Genomic DNA, 19,431 nt, shown 5'->3' with positions numbered 1-19,431 from the left:
AAAGATAACATTCTTGAATTTTGGAAATGAAGCGGTTTCATTTAATTCTGACTATTTTATATGCTTAGCAATCGCATTAATCTGGTAAAGTCACGTAAATATCTAAATGATCCTTTATTATGCTTATGAGCATCATAGCCTAATATATATATGTATATATGTATGTATTTTTTTTTTTTTTTTAGAAATTCAGTTCTGTGGAATTTAATAATGTTATTAGATAAGTTCAGATTTCATATAATGTTCTTTTAATTGTTACATTTTCTAGTTTATTTTATTTTAATTGTGTTTAGTTTACCGTTTCCTTGAATGATTGCATGTTGGAAATAAAACGGCTTAAATTAATTCTGATCATTTTATTTGTTTAACAAACGCATTAATCAGGTAAAGTCACATAAATATGTTAATTAACCTTAATTAGGCTAATAAGTGACTATATATATATATATATATATATATATATATATATATATATATATATATATATATATATATACACACACCTAGATTAATCTTACTGTAAACTTGGAATTAATCTAGATTAAAATGGCTTATTTGAGTTCTGCCAAAGGCATTGAGAATATGTGTGCTACCCAAATTATGATTAAAAGTAAGTCTTTGAGAACGGGTTTCTACGGGAAATCAGAATGCATCACAAACTGCTTAAGAAACAGTTTTAATAATTGGTGATTAAAACAAATTCATAAGATACACCTGTGTTTACTGTTTATTCAGGTAAACCTGAATTTTGAACTGTAGGGGCTACATAAGCTCCAAACCGCGAATTATTATTTTATTTTATTTTTTTCAATTTTTATTTATTTATTTTTTTAAATTAATTCATTATTATTATTTTTTTTATTATTACCTTAATCCGACTAAATCAGTCATAACTGAACTTAATATAAGTGGAATTAAGACATGTGGAGTATACTCTTCCACTTCCTGCTTTGCTACTGTTCGGATGTCTACTGCTCTGCTCCTTGCACTCTTGCTTTTATATTGTTACAACCGGCTCAAAGTTGCAACATTAGAGAGACAATACAGACCAGGTAAATTGAAAAGAGAAATGATTCATTAACAAAAGCGTATAATTAACAATAGTATTTAAAGCAATCAAAGTCAGTATAAGTGAAAGGCAGTAGTGAAAAGCATGTGTATGGTAGTGTACTGAGATCATGATCCAAACACAAACTAAAATAATTCAAAAGCGCCGAGCAGAGACGTCCGGCTAATCAAGCCCTCCTCCAGACAGAATGCCGGACTGATGAGGTGAGATGACCCACCCACCAATCTGCAATCATCATGCAGGCTCTGCAAATCACAAAAAAGACACATACAAACAGGTCCCACATGGGACCTAACAATATTTTATACTGTAATTTTAACATGAGCCTATCAGCACAGCTTGAAGATCACAGCTTGAAGATCAACATCAAATCTACAAAATTTCTGTAATACAACTTTACCAACCAGAGGGGAATTATCGTCTAAACAATCCTTACGCTACCAGCTGCTTACATTCCTGAGACGGGAAAACACGACTGTGAAAATGTCTCTGGATCATATTGATTTGGAATCTCCCTTTTGCACCAACTGCCACAAACTTCAAAAGATTGCAATTCTCGAAACGGAGTTACTTGCGATCCGACCAGAACTGTCTAATTACACAGGACCAATTTACTGCGGAGCCTCACAGCATTCAGCTGGTGAGTCCTATAAATCTACTCCAGCTACTGTTTTGAGAACAGAAAAACAGAATAAAACTGTTGAAAATCAGCGAGAACAATGGCATAAACATGGCGCAAGACCAAAGGGTACTTGTGGGGTTAGATCCCGAAGATCATACACTGCTGCATTAGCCTTCTCTACCCCAAATACAGCTCGGACTCAAATTAAGCTTCAGAATAGATATGAATTTTAATAAGTAATATGGGTGAAGAATCCCCAAATGCAGTCAGACAGAGATCGCATCACTCAGCAGCTAACTCTGCATGGAACAGAGGCTCAAGGCTGACTAGACAACAGCATTCTGCTCCGATCGCAGCCGAGATAAGAACATTGATTGTTGGAGATTCAATAATCAAACATTTTAGGAGCAGAGCTACCATGACATACTGCTTTCCTCGTGCAACAGTTTCTGATATAAACAAAGAACTTGAAAGAAATAACTCAAATCTGGTGTCTATTAAATGTATATCTGAGACTACTGTAGAAAAAAATAGCTAAAACTGTTAAGTTAGCACTTTTAAACATCAGATCACTTAACAATAAATGTTAAGTTAATGTTAACAATTAATTAATGTTAAGTTAATGTTAACAATTTTGAGTGTTTGCAGAGCCAATAGGATGGGTGGAGGCATCACTGCCCTGTTTAAAGATGTCTATGAGTGTAAACAAGTGTCATTTGGTGACTATTTGTCTTTTAAAAATCTGAGTATAGCACTGAAAGGTACTCCACGCATCTTACAGATCATTATCTACAGACCTATAAACTATTCTCCAGCTTTTATTGATGATTTTACAGAGCTGCTATCAATAGTAACCTTTGAATTTGACTATTTTACCATTGCTGGGGATTTTAATATTCTCATTGATAATCCAGAAATCAATGCTGTAAAAGAAAAGATGACTGTTTTTAATACTTTTGATCTGACTCTGCATGTTCAAGGACCCACACACAATGGTGGACACACTCTTGATCTACTTATAACTTAGAGTTTACACATTTCATCGATCATTTCTGTATTTTCTTTGATATATTGGTCACTCCAGCTATTAAGGACAAATCTGACTCTGTCAGAAAGAGATGCATAAATGAGAACACTAGTTAGCAGTTAGCAGTGCTCCTGTTTAAGTCAGGAAGATGACTAGCAGACAGAGAGCCCCTTAGAGAAACTCCAGAGCAGTCCAAATGATGAAAAGCTGAGCGTATGTTGAGAAAGACGAAACTAGTAGTCCATTATAATATCTCTAGTCTTCATGCTTTTAGTGTATAACTAAACACTGCTAGGCAGACTTTCTTTTTAAACCTTTTAAACAACAACGTAAATAATGCTTGTACACTCTTTGCAACAGTAGAAAGACTCACGCTCCCCACATCATGCTCCACACACCATTCTTCTAAATGTTTTTTACCTGTTTAGAAATTGATTTTCTAAAAGTGGTAAATGCTTCTTCTTTCAGGGATTTTTCCTATCTCATTTAAAACTGCAGTTGTTAAACCCTTCTTGAAAAAGAGCAACCTGGATAACACCCTATTAAGCAATTACAGGCCAATCCCAAATCTCCCTTTCATTGTCAAAATCATTGGAAACATTGTTTTCAACTAGGTTAACAAGTTCTTAAACTTCAAGGGGTGTTTAGACATCTGGTTTCAGAGAACATCACAGTACAGAGAGCGCTCTTATAAAGATAATCAATGATATCCGCCTAAATACAGATTCAGGCAAACTAACAGGGCTGTTACTGCTCGATCTCAGTGCCCAGACTGGAAAACTGGGTTGGCCTGTTTGGCAAATGGTCCTCAAAAAGTTCAGATCTTACCTTGAAGAGAGAGGTTACTATGTCAGTATAGGTGACCATAGGTCAAGTTGGACATCCATGACGCGGAGTCCCACAAGGCTCGATTCTGGCACCTCTACTGTTCAACCTTTAAATGCTTTCTCTGAGCCTAATAATAAGAAAGAACCAAATTTCCTACCACAGCTATGCTGATGACACTCAGATCTACTTAGCCTTACTGCCTAATGACTACAGCTCCATTGACACCCTCTGCCAATGTATTAATGAAATTAACAATTGAATGTGCCAAAACTTTCTTAAATTAAACAAAGAGAAAACCGAAGTCATTGCTTTTGGGAACAGGAATGAGGTTCTCAAGGTGAATGCGTACCTTGGCTCTATGGGTCAAACAACAAAAAATAAGGTGTGACTCTGGAGACAGATCTGAGTTTCAATAGTCATGTCAAAGCAGTCAGCAAATCAGCATACTATCATCTTAAAAACATAGCAAGAATTAGATGTTTTGTTTCTAGTGAGGATTTAGAGAAACTTGTTCATGCTTTCATCAGCAGCAGGGTGGATTACTGTAACGGCCTCCTCACTGGCCTTCCCAAAAAGACAGTCAGACAGTTGCAGCTCATCCAGAACACTGCAGCCAGGATTCTGACCAGGACCAGAAAATCAGAGCACATCACACCTGTCCTCAGGTATTTAGTTACAGTCAGATTAGATTTTAAAGTATTATTACTTGTCCATAAATCACTAAATGGCCAAGGAGCTCAAAACATTACAGGAATGCTCACTGAATACAAACCCAACAGATCACTCAGATCTTTAGGATCATATAAACTAGAAATTCCAAGAGTTCAGTCAAAGCATGGTGAATCGGCTTTCAGCCACTACGCCCCTTGCTGCTGGATTCAGCTTCCAGAAATGATAAGATGTCCTCCAACATTAGGCACATTCAAATCAAGACTGAAAACAGATCTGTTTAGCTGTGCCAGCGTTTGTCAGACGGTTTGACTTTCATTTACCGTCATTCATTTTAAAAAGCACCTGGTCTATTTTATTTGTATGTTTTACTCTAACGCATAAACTCTACATGTGGCTGATAGTTAGATGTGGAGCTAACCTTAATCAGATTCACTTTAGTGAACTGCATCCATGTTAGCACATCACATTTGATGTGGTAATTTAACATTAGCAGTACACACAGGTTCAAAGACTCATTCTCGCCACCTACAATGCAACCTACAGCCACCTACAGTGCTACAGTCAGGTAAACATCAGCTCTAAAATATCAAGGTGAAAGTCTAGCTCACGCAGAATAGACAGCTCCCAACAACATGAACATTTATTGCAAATAATCAAATATAAATATCCTGCTCGCTTTCTGAGCCTTGTCTAGTTCTTTCTTATACCCTAATGATCAGTCATGTGCTCTACAGAAAGGGCTGTGATTGGCTCTAATGCTCTGGCACTTTTCACTGATAAACAGCAATGGCAATCACAGCCGATCCATGATATCCGTATCCAGAAGTATCGCTGTAACAGCCGAGAGGAGAGGAAAAGTAACGCCAGCAGGTCAAATGGGACACAGTGAGAGAGAGAAATGGAGTTTGCTTCAATTCTCTCAATTGCAGTTAAAGAGGGGCTTCTGCTGTGTCAGTGCAGACTGTCCAGCAAACACACACAGTGAAATTGTGCACAGTTTCTGCGTTTTTAAGTAGTTGGTGCGTTGTAAATACTCGCACTTGCCTGATAAATGACGTCAGTACATAACGGGTTATGATTATTACTAAACCAATACCGAATTGTTTGTCTCTGCATTGCAGTGCACCAAAGAAACAATTCATTTTGACACATCTAATATATATATATTGGGGGAGAGTAACCATATTCAATTGACTTGAGGCCATGATTGTGTATGTGCTGTTTGATGCAAAAATTTAGTGGTATGTGAAGGTTATCATGTGTCTGGTCTCTGATTCACATATTTACTTGTCTGTTTCTGACCCCTTTTTGTGTTGTCTCAATACAGCAGAACATCATTCAGTTCATTCAGAAATGATTTCATCATTACTCCGCCTGCATTCAAAACCTCATTCAGTTGGAACACAAAATATTTTGTAAAATGTTTGTGAAATTTGAATGATTTTTAAAAAGTATATATATATATATATATATATATATATATATATATATATATATATATATATATATATATATATATATATATATATATATATATATATAAATGATTCCAGTCTCTGCTCAGATGAAATGATTTGGGCAAACAGGAACATTTGGGCATAGTTCATAGCTCCTTAGATGTTATACGTAATATTTGGAAGCTGAAAGATGAGTCTCTGACTGACCCTTAAAAGGGCTTTAAGCCAGTGGATCTCAACCACCTTCCTTAAGTTTCCCCATAACACTGCCCATTTCATATCTCCTTAATTAATCTCACCTGATACAACGTTTCAACTCAATAGCAGAGACTCCAATGCTGCATCCCAATTTACATACTTATACTACGCCCTAAAATATATATACTTTTTTGTAAAGGAAAAGTATATACTTTTAAGTGTTTAACAGAAGAGTGTGCAGGGTTTGAGGCATATTGCTTTCTCGTTAACAGATCATTGTGTTGCTTGATTATGAGTCTGTCAATCATCCACAAATCCACAATTCTGTCATATTTAATTTCCTATCTTATTGGAGAAGCAGCAGCAGGATAATTCACGAGTCTTTCATGCAGAGAAATCTCCTCTGGTCTATGGATAATTATGCATTCAGACATTAATGTCCAAAAATGTCTTTATACAAGTTTATTATTGTTGTAGCAGATGAAATATAACACTGACAACACAATTTAATATTTTATAGTTGGCTAGATATAAATTAACAGCCATACAAACATCTTTACCTAAGCCTCCCTACTTGATGGTTGGTCTCGAGAGTTCATCATGTTTGTAGTTTATTTGCGCTTTTCACCCGCATTTGTAGTTCTAATCAAAATCATGTCCAACAGGCAATGTATTATGGGCCTTTTTAGCGGTTAGAGTATGTATGGTTCTACACTTAAAAGTTTTACCGGAAATAGTTAAGCGGGAATCTTTGGCGTATTCTTTTCAACATATTACGATTTGGGACATACTAATTCTATTTTAAAATACTATTTAGGATGGAAAGTATGCGAATTGGGATGCAGCATAAGACTGGAAAATGGCTTGTCAGACAAAGACTATTTGGTGGCTTCTTGAAGGGGATAGAGAACCATTAAAAGCAATTTAAAATTTGAGTTTGTGTGACTATCAATGATCCTTTAGGATTGTAGCTTGACAGACTGTACAAACATGATCCCCGTGTCAATCCAGCAAATCTGTAGCATATATTTTTTCATCATGAGATTCCTAGACAATAAAATCCGTTTTCCCTGCGGAGGTTTGGATTTGTTGCACTCCTGTTTGTTCTTGGTTTGACAGTGATTGTATCTGAAGCCACACTGCAGGAAACTGTCTCAAATCTTCTTACACTGGGAAAATTTGATCACACCTGCCATACATTGCCTGTTGGTGAAAATGTCAAACCAACAATCAAAAATCACAAAATTTAGTTTAGGATTATTCACCTTATTTGCATATGAGTGGGCACAGCCATTTGAATCTTTTTGTCTCAAAGGATCGAATAGGTTTGAATTGAAATCCCGTTCTTTCTGTTGTAAATTGTGCGGCATTACACCGAATGCATTAATATAGGCTAAACAAACAATGGCAGAAAACACCTTTTAATAATAATCTAAGAAAGTATTTAGGTTCCACCACAACTTTTTCCTGTCATCATTATATTTTACAGGGAAGCCAAAATGCTTTCATACACATGATTTGAATGACGCGTGAGGCGATCCCTCTGCAATTGTTATAAATGCTGGATTATCCTACCAGTTCAAAAAAGTTATTAATCCGCGGGTCACATGAGTTCTGAACTGTGGGTTGTGGTCCATATGGATCACGGATTAACGGTGATCCATTACAGTTGAACCAATGCAATGTCTTGACAATATTTTTGGGCAGGATGAGTGTGCTCTCAGAAAACATTGGCTAAAAAGTATGCCATGTCAGTTTACCATTAACTGCAGCAGTTAAAAAAAAACAAAACATTTTGACTAATTCCATCATTTTATTAGTTTCTTTAATTTAATTTTATTTATTTATCACTTGATGTTATCTATTGAATCGTTTATGGTTCACATTTTAAATATATGCTCCCTGCACTTTAGGCATTTTGCTCACATTTGTTCTGCAGTTTGTGGCTTTATTCTAATGCTTATATTGTTTATCTTTTTTATTAGAAATGTAGATTTATTTATAAATATTTTATATTTATTATGGATTTATTATTTTTGATGTTATGCTCTGAACGTTTTTTTTTTTTATTTTTATTTTTGTATTCCCAGACTGAATTTCTGGATGTGCCTGAATCTCTGTTCCTATATCCAGATAGTGTTCTTCAGGTGACATTGTCACATCAAGAAGATCTGTGCCATCTATAGAAAATGAGAACTTAAAGTGAAATGAGGCCCTTATATATGTTCATATACAGTTGAAGTGAATTATTAGTCCCTCTTTGTTTTTTGTTTTTTTGTTTTTTTATTTCCCAAATGACAGAGCAAGGAATTTTTCAGTATGTCTGGTGATATTTTTTCTTCTGTAAAAAGTATTATTTGTTTTGTTTTAGCTAGAATATTATAATATATTATCAATATTTTATATTAAAATATACTTTGTCTGATAGTCTACAGAACAAACCATCATTCTACAATAACTTGCATAGTTACCCTAACCTGCCTAGTTAAACTTATTAACTTGAAAAATATCTAGTAAAATATTATTTACTGTCATCATGGCAAAGATAAAATAAATCAATTATTAGAAATATGTTAGTAAAACTATTATTTTTATAATGTGTTGAAAAATCTTCTTTCCTTTAAACAGAAATTGGGGAAACAAATAAACAAGGGGGCTAATAATTTACGGGGCTTATAATTCTGACTTCAACTGTATATATTTCTTGTGTTTATGTAAAGGTGGCTACTGATTTAGATATTTTCTCTTTTTTAAGCTTTGTCTTACACAACAAACTGTCAACTGCTTAATATTGTGTTTAACTTGAATGTTCTACTCCAAATAGCCCACTGCCAGCTTTCTCTTTCCCCTATAAACCATCCTATAAGCAAACAAACTGACTGATACTTCTGATTGCCTACCAAAATTACTTAAAAGTAGTCTCTTCTTTGTGGTTTATAAAACCATAGGATGTTGAAATAACAAGCCTGCTATTTCAGGACACCCAATTCATTGAGATCTGTCAGGTAATGGGGTATTTCTGAATGATGTTCCTTTTAAAACTTTCCCACATCATCTCTGAATAACATCTGAATAAATACATGAATACAAGTAAACCTTTAATTTGTAGCATTCTCTTTCATAAGAGTATCTTATCTTATCGTGTGTGCATCAGTGCACATTGTTTTTCCCCACTTGGGTCCGAAATAAAAGACCTTTCAAAGGTCATTAGTGGTCCTTGAAATGTATTTTTGGGATGTTAATGAATTAGTCATAAATGACTCTCTGTAACACTCAAGCTGAGTAATTTGGTGGAATTGTCACAGGTTTTTGAGGGTCCCTGTGTGAATACAACAGCTCAGTTCTCTCTTTGGTTCTGTGTCCATACAGATGTTGCTTGCTGTAGTCTTATGTTTTTATTTTCTATAGTTTGTCTAAATATTGAATGCAAAAAAAGACTGTAAATGTGTTTTTATTTAATAATCATTAAAAAAGAGAAGGAAGGCAGTAGGCTTTTAATGTGTTTGTGTCACGATATAATGGGAGCTGTCCTAAAAAGCCTTTTACACTAATGGTGTGTGTGGTACCTGATTCATCTAATGTGAACCCTGAGGGTATTTGTTCTATTTTAGTACATTGTCCTGTTTTCATGTTGTACACAAACACTCTTTCTTACATTCATGTTCTTCTGAACATGTGTTGCTGTGGAATATAGAAGGATTCATTTAGACCCAGGTCACACAAGGACAAACTGGCATCATCCAGAAATTACAATTCTTATTTTGCTCAGACCTCTAAGAACCTGCTCTGTAACATACAGTAAGCGTAGTTAGAAGAATGTTCAAGTTAATTACTTTTTAAACAATAAAATTGAGAGTTTAGACAGTCATGTTTTAAAAAATACATCAACATTATTAAAGTAAAAGCAGCTCTAATCTGACATTTAAAATATTCACTGAATGTCCCGCTTTACCGTTATAGTAACCCGTCACCTATTTGAACACATTAGTTAGGGCTGATTCATACTTTCGCCTGGCACCACGTCAAAGTGATTCAAGTTCAACCCAAATCAACTGTTCGCTAGAGTCTAAAAAAAAATTGTGCGCTTTGCCAGTCAAAACCATGTCGTACGCACCCAAATCGATGACTTACCAGTTGACAATTATTTTTATCTTATTTATTATTGTTTTAACAATTATTTTATCTTATTCTTATGTGAAGGAAAAACAAACTGTCGCTCATTAATTGACCTAAGCTGGCAGTGAGCTGAGGTGTGAAAACAATGTCCCAGTGGTAGTCTTGAAAGTCAGCATAGAATCTTTAAAATTGATCCTGGCCACATTTGGGAGCCAGTGGAGCAGACCTGGCGCCAAGCCAGTACTTACCTGGGGAGCAAGCAAATTCTGAAGGTGGGCAAACACAAACACACAGGAAAATCCAAAATTAGCAGTTTGCAGCATGTTGTTTCTAAATTCTATATATAGGCTATTTAAACGTTTTATTATTCACTGTAAAATACTTAAATACATCAAATGCTAGGGCTACAGCTCACTATCTAGTTCCCAGCCTGCAGAGGAGGGAAATCAGGAGGGGGGTTCTTTTTGGCTGGTTGAGGAGGAAACATGCTTGGGCATTCTTGGATCATCTGCAAAATCTTAGTGGAGCTGGTGTGAAGGCCTGCCAGAGCATTGCAGTAGGACCATCTTTCAAGGCTTGGATGAGTAGCTCTGCTATGCATTCTCACAGGAAGTGTCCACTGCAAGCCTCTATGACAAAAACCAGAGACATTTAACCAAGAAGATTCAAAAAGATGGGGAGATCTGCTTAGGGCTGTGCAAGTACTCAATTTTGATTTTGAACTCCAACAATTATAAAAAAAAAAATGTAGATAAAACAATTATTGCATTAGGTCTCAATTTATTTGTAAATCCGATCTGTTTAGGTGTTACAATGACAGGTTATATTCCTGCTGCTGAATGTTCTTCTTATTATTAATCAAACAACAAAAAACAAGACAAAATCTCGCACTGCTCTTGACTGAAGGACTTTTGTAGCTTTAATTAGAAACAAATCAAGTTGAAATCATACAGATCTTAAAGCATGGCTTGTTTCATTAAATTATATAGAAATTTTTTTTTGTGTTAATAATTTTTAGGACTTTTTATTTGTTTGGTTTGTACTCTGTAGTTACACATTTCGTTGTGGTAATGTGAAATGTTTGAGACATTTATAAAAATGTATATGTGCAATAGCAACCTTATTTAAAGAGGGAAAAAATATCTTTAAATAACACAGCTGAAAAGTTGAAGTCATATGGCCCACTTATAATTGTTTAACACTAGAACTACAGAGACGCTCATTTGAAATTTTTAAATTTTGTAATTTAATAACTTTGTTAAAATAAAACCCACATAACTAATGATACCTTGACTTTTCCTAATTGTGTGTATGTTTTCTTTTTCAACAAATATTATAATATTATTAAAATCATAGAACACAAAAAGTTCTGAGTATTTCTATCTTGACTCACCATAGCTGTAAAACTGACCGCATGCATTTTAGTATCCACTACCAAAGTCCCTTTAAGGCTAGTCATTTCACTCTGGTGCCATCTTTGAAACACCTCTCGTGCAGTTTGCTTGGGTAGTCTGTTGGGATAAGGAGACATCAAATTCTCCAAAACTGTTTGCCAAGCTTACTATTACATTACAAATTTAGGATCACCAACAAAATTAAACAACTGGTTCATAATTTTTGTTTAAACGTCCAAATCAAATAAAATCAGCATATTCTTAGGTTGCTAATGGGCATACTCATTTGAAAAAGAACGAGATCCCAAACCTCATTTATGGCTATTCTACACATTATCATACTCTGGATAATGATCGTCAGATCGTGCTGCTCTCATGAAGTAATCCACAACTTGGTCTTGATGGCGAATCTCCTCCAGAAATGACAGCAACTCTGTTTACAAAATTGTGGCCATTTGAGTAATTGCTGTCATGTGATGTGTGTTTGACAGAATGAACTGTACCTTGCGTGTGTTTCAAACAGATAACAAAACCAAAAAACTTTTGTTTTTAAGTGTAGTTGGTTCATTTAAAAGCACATATTTCAAGCTTTATTTGAATAGTTTTCCTATGTCTGTGAAGCAGGTATTCACTGAGATTACACTGCGTTTGTTGACCACCAAGCTAAAAAAGCAAAAGCACACGTCTTGTCTGAACTTTTCCTGAAGAAATGTCAGTTTATAGCGATCGATGATTGGCTTCTGTAATAGTAGGTGGATCTTATGGATTCTATAGTCTTGTGTATTCTATAGCCTTTCCCACTACTTATTATCTTGCCTTTGAATATACGTTCCTCTGTTGCCTAGCAACTTTCTGCTTAAAGAAATAACTTTCTGATAGCAAAAAGAAGCACAACTTTAGCTCATACATGTCTTTCAAAATCACCTAATCAGTGTGGTAAAAAAAAAAAAAAAAAAAAAAACTTGCACTCCTGCTAGCCTGACAAAGTGAGGTGTCACTACTGTACCACTACTGTATATGACCATTCTAGTTGCTATATAATTCTGTTAGTTGCAGTGTTAATTGTAAGTAAAGTATTGTAAAATAATTGTTATTCTGACCCGTCTGCTTTGATTTGTAGTTAAAAATGTAATTGTATATTAACAGGCTCTAACATGGCATTTCAAGGCAGGAAGTGACAAGGTGAATAGAGGAAGTAAGATTGACAGGGAGCTGAAAATAGCCTGTGATGCAGATATGTCTCTGTAGAGCATCCATCTCTAATGCCGTGATTCTTCAGACGCCAGAAATGCCTTGATACATCCAGCCTTGTATTTGTAGGTCACAATGAGCAACAGGAAAGACAAATGTGACAGCTTTCTTTCTGCAATCACATGTAGGTTTTGTTACTTAAAGCGATCATCGCCATAAAACGAAGAACCTGGAAGTAGCTTTATTTTTAACAATCATGTAATAGGATTGTCTTTTCCAAGCTGCACATTGGTCACAATTGAGGACAGACAGCGAGTGGAAAAAGACTATGGAAAAGAGATTGACTCATAAAATTCCATAAGGGAAGGGACAGAGATTGAAAAGAAAGAGGTACTGAGCGGTCTAGTGCATGATGGACAGTCAGAAAGAAATGGCAGAGGAACATACATTTTCTCTCCTGTCACGGTGAGATTAATCTTAGGTGTCAGTTGGATTTGCCTCAATATTTATCATTTATTCCACGCAGGAGCCCACAATGAAGTGCTGAAACTTTTGATGCTTGGTAGTGCAATTTCCACAGAAATAGATGTGCAGCACATTAAAATCGACCCTCATGCATGATTTATGAGGGAAAGTAAAATTGACTGCAGACACTTAAATGCGTTTTATTGGAGCTGAACATAATTATGCAAGTTTGATGTAATAATCTTTGTTGAGAGGGTTTGTGCTGTGTGAAAAAAAAAATTGTTGCCGCAGTTTACTTTATGTAAATTTAGCTTCGGAAGGAGCCTTCATGTGCTTTATTTGAGAGCATGGGAGGTTTTTTTTATTTATTTTTTTTTTTTCCACACAGAGCCCATCAATACTACTGCTAACCTTGACCTTCAGTCATTCTGTCAGAGCGAGAGATTTATTTCACAATGTGAATTCTCACTGTTCTGAAGCACAGCTCCTTTAAACATTTACACTGTGCTTAGTTTTGACATTATCACCAGTCTAGAATGTTTGGCTGGTTATTTGAGTAAAGTGGACTTCTTTGGTCATTTTTTTCTCACCTTTTTCTACCTCACATGTCACTCTTCTATTTTAAAGAAAAATTATGTCTGCATTTACTCATACAGTATGCAGGTTTTACATCCAATTACGATGCAGAATGTTATAGTCGAGATTCAAAATTAGTACATAAGCACCTAAAATTGTTAAAAAGGATGCTTATTCAGTATTGGACAAGTGTATGAGGAGAGAGTCATAAAGAAGCCTATGTCTATTGTAGCAGATGAGAATCACCCACTTTATTTAAAGTTTTGCCTTCTGCCTATCAGGCTGAAGGTATACTTATTCTAGATGGGCAAGGTCCAACAGATATTTGTATTCATTTGTCCAACTGCAGTTGGGTTACTGAATAAGTGATTATTGTATTGTGTACTGTTATTTTATGTTGTTGAGTGTGACTTGTTGCTTTCAACTGTCAGCTATTGCTGTAAACCTAATTGCCCTTTGGGGACAATAAAGATATTCTAATCTAACCTAATCTATTTTTCTAGTTCATTAATTTTCCTTTGGCTTAGTCCCTTTATTCATCAGGGATCAACACAGCGAAATGATCCACCAACTCATCCAGCATATGTTTTTTACAGTGTGAATGTCCTTCCAGCTGCAACCCATACACTCTCCCATTCCCACACATATGCTACGACTAATTTATTCTTATTTAATTCACCTATGCTGCATGTCTTTGGACTGTGGGGGAAACCGGAGCACCCGGAGGAAACCCACACTAACATAGGGAGAACATGCAAACTCCACACAGAAATGTCAACTGACCCAGCTAGAGCTCGAACCAGCGACCTTCTTGCTGTAAGATGACAGTGCTAACCACTGAGCCACTGTGCCACCTTTTTTTTTAATCTTATAGTATGTGGTTATGAGCAGCTTAAATGTGTTTGAATTGATTTTTGTTATAAAAATGTAACAACACTTAAATCAACGTTGAAAACAAATGGAGAAGGAATGGATACTGCAAAAACAATGAACAGTAAATTATATAGAACAAAGGACGATACATATTGAATGGATAAAATAAATAGTATATAGTTTCATATTATGCTCTATTGTTTATTATGTTGTGTCACAAAAAACATGGATTTTTGTTATATTTTTTCATAATTTATAGGAGTTCAATATTATGCTTGGATGCAGAAAGAAACATGAATAAGAGCATTGTGCGAAAGCTACTGAAAAGTTACATTTCGCATTTTATTTGCCAATATATTTGTATTTTTGTGTTGGTTCTGTAATCATTAGTTTTTTAAAAAGTGTTTAATATTTTATTATTTACATCATATGGGCGTTGATGTGGCTTAGTGGGTAGCGCTGTCAACTCGCAAGCAAGATGGTCACTGGTTTAAGCCTTGGGTGGGTCAGTTGGCATTTCTGTGTGGAGTTTGCATGTTCTCGCTGTGGTCGCGTGGGTTTCCTCCGGGTGCTCTGGTTTCCCCTACAGTCCAAAGACATGCGGTGTAGGTGAATTGGGTAAGCCAAGTTGTCTGTTGTGTTTGTGTAAATGGGAGTGTACAGGTGTTTCCCGGTGATGGGTTGCGGCTGGAAGATTTGATTTACATTTGAAGGAACAAAATGGGTCAGGAAAATGACAAAAGACATGGAATGTAAAAAAAAATGACATATTAATCTTTTTTGAATGCGTTTTCCTTTTTAATATACTTCATTCCAGTAGAATGCGAATTAGCTTCAATAAGGATATTATTTTATTGTGAGTTGAGCTGAAGATGCCTGCCATATAGTGTCCCATCGTTCCTTTATCTGTCCACTTCAGATGATGCATGAGCCCACAACAGTGCCAGGATACTTGTCACCTGTCATGAAATCAATACGCCAATTAGCCAGTGCTGCTCTAGTCAGAAAGGGGGCTGTTCATCATGTATCCAGACTGGGTCTTTGTCAGTTTGCTGGGATTTGAAGCTCCATTTTTGTTTCGCTGGAGGTTAATGTTGAGGTGATGTGTTTGATTCGGACTGTTTACTGTCAGATTGATTTGGTGACTTACTGTCTAGACAGAAGCGTGGTGTTCTTGTTTCCAATCAGCTGCTGTCCTGGGAAATTTTGATTTGAAGTTTGTACTCTGTCTCTGACACTGGTACGTGACTCAGGATTGATTAAGGTGGCCTAGAAAAAGAGGCGTATGGCTGTGTAATGTTGAAGAGAGAGAGTTGCTGTTTGTTTTGAATATCCACAGCCTAGTAGAAAGACCTTCAGGGAGCACTTTTATTGAAGGTTTTAGTAAAATCGAATCAATTCCATGTTCAATTGAAGTACAAAGTTCTGTTGACATTTCCTATGTCATATAATGTCCCTCTGTCTTTCTCTTTTCCATCTTTATTAATCTGAGGTTGCCACAGCGGAATGAACTGCCAACTTAATCAGCATATGTTTTACGCAGCGGATGTGCTTCCAGCTGCAGCTCATCACTAGGAAACACCCAAAGTAGTTCAATCAAAGTAATGATTAATACCTGTTTTCTCTCAGTGTTTGCGTTTAAAAAGAGAGGACAGGCTTAGAATGAGAGAGACACAAGCAGAGCGAAATGTTACTGAGTGCTCTACCTGATAAATAATTGAGATATTTTGAGTTACCTGTATTAGGGCTGTGCAATATGGACAAAATAATAATTTTGCCATTTTAATGAATGAATATTGCAATTGCAATTTTTATTTGCGATTTAGGAAACAGTTTTTGCTTTTTTAAACAAGCTACATACATACATTCTAAATGTATTAAGTGCACATTTCACAATAAAATAACATAATATTAATTTTAATAACCAAAAGTGTAGTAAATCTGTCTTTAAAACATACAACATAAACTAAATGTTGTGATAGATACTTGTTGCTCTTCACAAAGTCCCCATCATGCTAAAGGTTCTTTTAAACTTTAGATATATTTTATATAGATGTTTCATTTCAAAGTTGTCATTAATATAGTGGACTGTTAAACTCATGTACAGCTCCATTGTCCTGCTAGACCACATATCTGTGGTCATGGTGAAGCATTTAGTAAAAGCATTCAGTAAAAATATGTGGTCTAGCAGGACAATGGAGCTGTACATAAGTTTAACAGTCCACTATATTAATGACAGTGTTTTATGATGCTGTTTTAAGTGTTGGAGCAGATTTGTAGTATTGCTCTGTTTTTTTTTTTTTTTTTTACCTTGCTCTGTGACGCATCCTCTCTCCTGAATCCAAAATACTCCCAAACGACTGACGTTTAAGTTCTCTTTGGCGCCAAATCATTTTTATTTTGACCTGTGATTGGTTAACATATTAAAATCATGTGCACAAAAACATATTCTGAATAAAATTCTAAATAAATTAATCTATGAAAACTGCAGCCTTATGCGATTTGGAAATTGCATGTGCTTATATCGTAATTTGTTTTTTTTTTCGATCGTGATTCATTGCACATTCCTTACCTGCATCACTGACCCTGCCTTTACAGATAAATAAAAAATACACCACAGTGTTTGTGTGCTTTGCATTTGACACAGGTCATTGGTCTATTTTATTACTGAAATGTTCACAATACATATTGTGCTCAGATCTGTAATGAACAAAGTGAAGCAAAGATTTACCATGCCTAGGTTAGTATAATGAACAATATATTGGAACTAGGACCATGTAAGTCTAGACACAGTTTGTGCATAAAGCATATGGTTATCTGAGAACAGTGTTGTGCAAGGACAGGAACTGAGAACCACTGATATAACAATCACTTAAAGAGCCCCTATTATGCATTATAAAAGGTCATATTTTGGTTTTGGTGGTTTCCCACAACAGGCTGATATTCAAGCAAGGTCAAAAAAACACGTTCGTTGTCTTATAATATGCATTTATTTTTGCATAGTTATCTCATTAACTCCCATATGATTTGTTCAGCAATTCATTTGTTCCCAAACCCCTCCTTTGCATGAGGCTAATCTGTTCTGATTGGTCTGATGACCCAGCCTGTTGTGATTGGTCGAAAGAAATAAGCTATAGCCAGAAATAAAACAGAAAGCAAAACACAGCAACAGGAACTAAAAAAAAGGACTAACAAAAGTCTAGGACTAGATTGAAACGGAGGATCACGAAAATGGCAAAATGAAAACTTGAAATTAGTCTTGAACTACAAATAGAAATAAAATTGAAAATGACAGCAACCTTGCTGAAAGAAGAAAAATAAATAAATAAACAGAATCAAAAGGATAAATGAATTAGAGATAAAGATCGAAAAGACTAGTACTAGACGGAGAGTAGACGAAAGTAACAAAACTAGACTATACAAAAAAAAAAAAAAACTATCAAGCACTAAACAAGAATAGCTAGACAAGCACACAAAAGATAGTATGACGAACCGGCAAGGACAAGGGGAATATGAACTCAATATAAAGGGGAGTAGAGAACATGAGGAACAGGTGAACATAATTAGACAAACAAGGACTAAACAAGGGGCCAAGGCATAGGAAAACAAGGAGGCAGGACAAGGGGAGCACATGGCCAAGACAACAAAAGAGACAACCATGTGCTAATACAAAAAACAAACAAACAAACAGACATTAAACAGGAGTGACAGGGCTGTAAGGGCTGGATCCTGACATTTGACTTATTAAAATCAATTGCTTTGTTTTCTACTAATTAGTCAAGGACTTGTGGGATAAAATTCATGCTAAAAGTCTGAGATGTTTGGATAGATTTGTGTTTAAATCCTGCCTAAATATCTTTACATTTTATTTATTTTTGTTGCGGTGCTTTTTGTGTTGTCTCTGACTTGATTAACTTGACCAGTACAATGTGACACTATTAACATAAAATCCCTCCCTTTAACAACTTTGGCATAAGTAGCAGGCTCATCATTGGCAGACAGACAGAAACAGAAGTGAGATGTGCTGGCAGGGAGGAAGCGGTACCCCACTGGGACACAAATCTGGAATAGGGATGCAGAGAATAATAGTCAATAGACTCCTCAAATTTTGTTATTATGTTAAAAGTGTTTTGTGAATCAGTGGTTTAAAGTGGATGAATTATGAGGCATGTATCTATTATTCAAGTATTTAGGCTGACTGTTTGTTAAACTCTCAGAAGTTGCTTCTCTAGATTTATCATTTTTAAAGAGTTTCTGCAACATATTCACTGCCACACACAGTACATTTTGTCACCTTAGAATTATAAGGTTCTATCTGACATTTTTGTCAAAATTGAGTTGACATATTCTTATTAAATGACAACTTATTTAAATTATGGCTTGTTTTTTTTAAGTTGTTTATATTTTAAGACGTTTTTATAAAAAAAAAAAAAAATGTTACACCCATACTGTTTGCTATGGAGTGTAAAAACTTTAACGCTCAATATCTCAAAATCATTCAGAACGCAGATAGAACATTATAATTCCAAGGTGAGGATTTCATCAAAGCTACAGGAAAACGTCAAATCAAAAAGTGTAAAAGTTCATCAGAGGGGAGAGTGGAATAGTGGAAGGTATCACACTACTCATAGAAAGTGATTGACCAACAGCAAATTGGTTTGTCATTATGTATTGTAAAATCCAAACTCTTGACTCACCATTTGTGTGAATTTTTTTTTCTCTACTCTACTACTTTTTTGGCACACTTTGGGCCCATAAGTACCAATTGAGCATCTTGTCAACCCCACAGCATATCGTATTGTTGATGACCATGTCCATTCCTTTATGACCACCATGTACCCATCTTCTGATATCTACTTCCAGCAGGATAACGTACTATGTCATAAAGCATGACTCATCAAAGACTGGTTTCTTAAACATAAACAAGAGTTCACTGTACTCAA

The 19,431-nt window shown here is 35.4% G+C and overlaps 1 protein-coding gene and 1 long non-coding RNA gene across 3 annotated transcripts in view; both read left to right on the top strand.

Moving 5' to 3' along the window:
- The window catches only part of hs2st1b (heparan sulfate 2-O-sulfotransferase 1b), a 162,980-nt gene that overhangs the window by 64,423 nt on the left and 79,126 nt on the right, over window positions 1–19,431 (top strand). The window lies entirely within an intron of this gene.
- On the top strand, window positions 11,120–18,908 carry LOC141386279 (uncharacterized). Its single transcript, XR_015493688.1, has 3 exons — window positions 11,120–14,305; window positions 15,078–16,571; window positions 16,680–18,908. It is a non-coding gene; the product is annotated as an uncharacterized LOC141386279 (long non-coding RNA).

This window comes from Danio rerio, chromosome 6, assembly GCF_052040795.2.
Source record: "Danio rerio strain M-AB ecotype USA chromosome 6, GRCz13ab, whole genome shotgun sequence".
Classification (NCBI taxonomy): Eukaryota; Metazoa; Chordata; class Actinopteri; order Cypriniformes; family Danionidae; genus Danio; species Danio rerio.
This window is presented reverse-complemented; position numbering and strand designations above follow the sequence as displayed.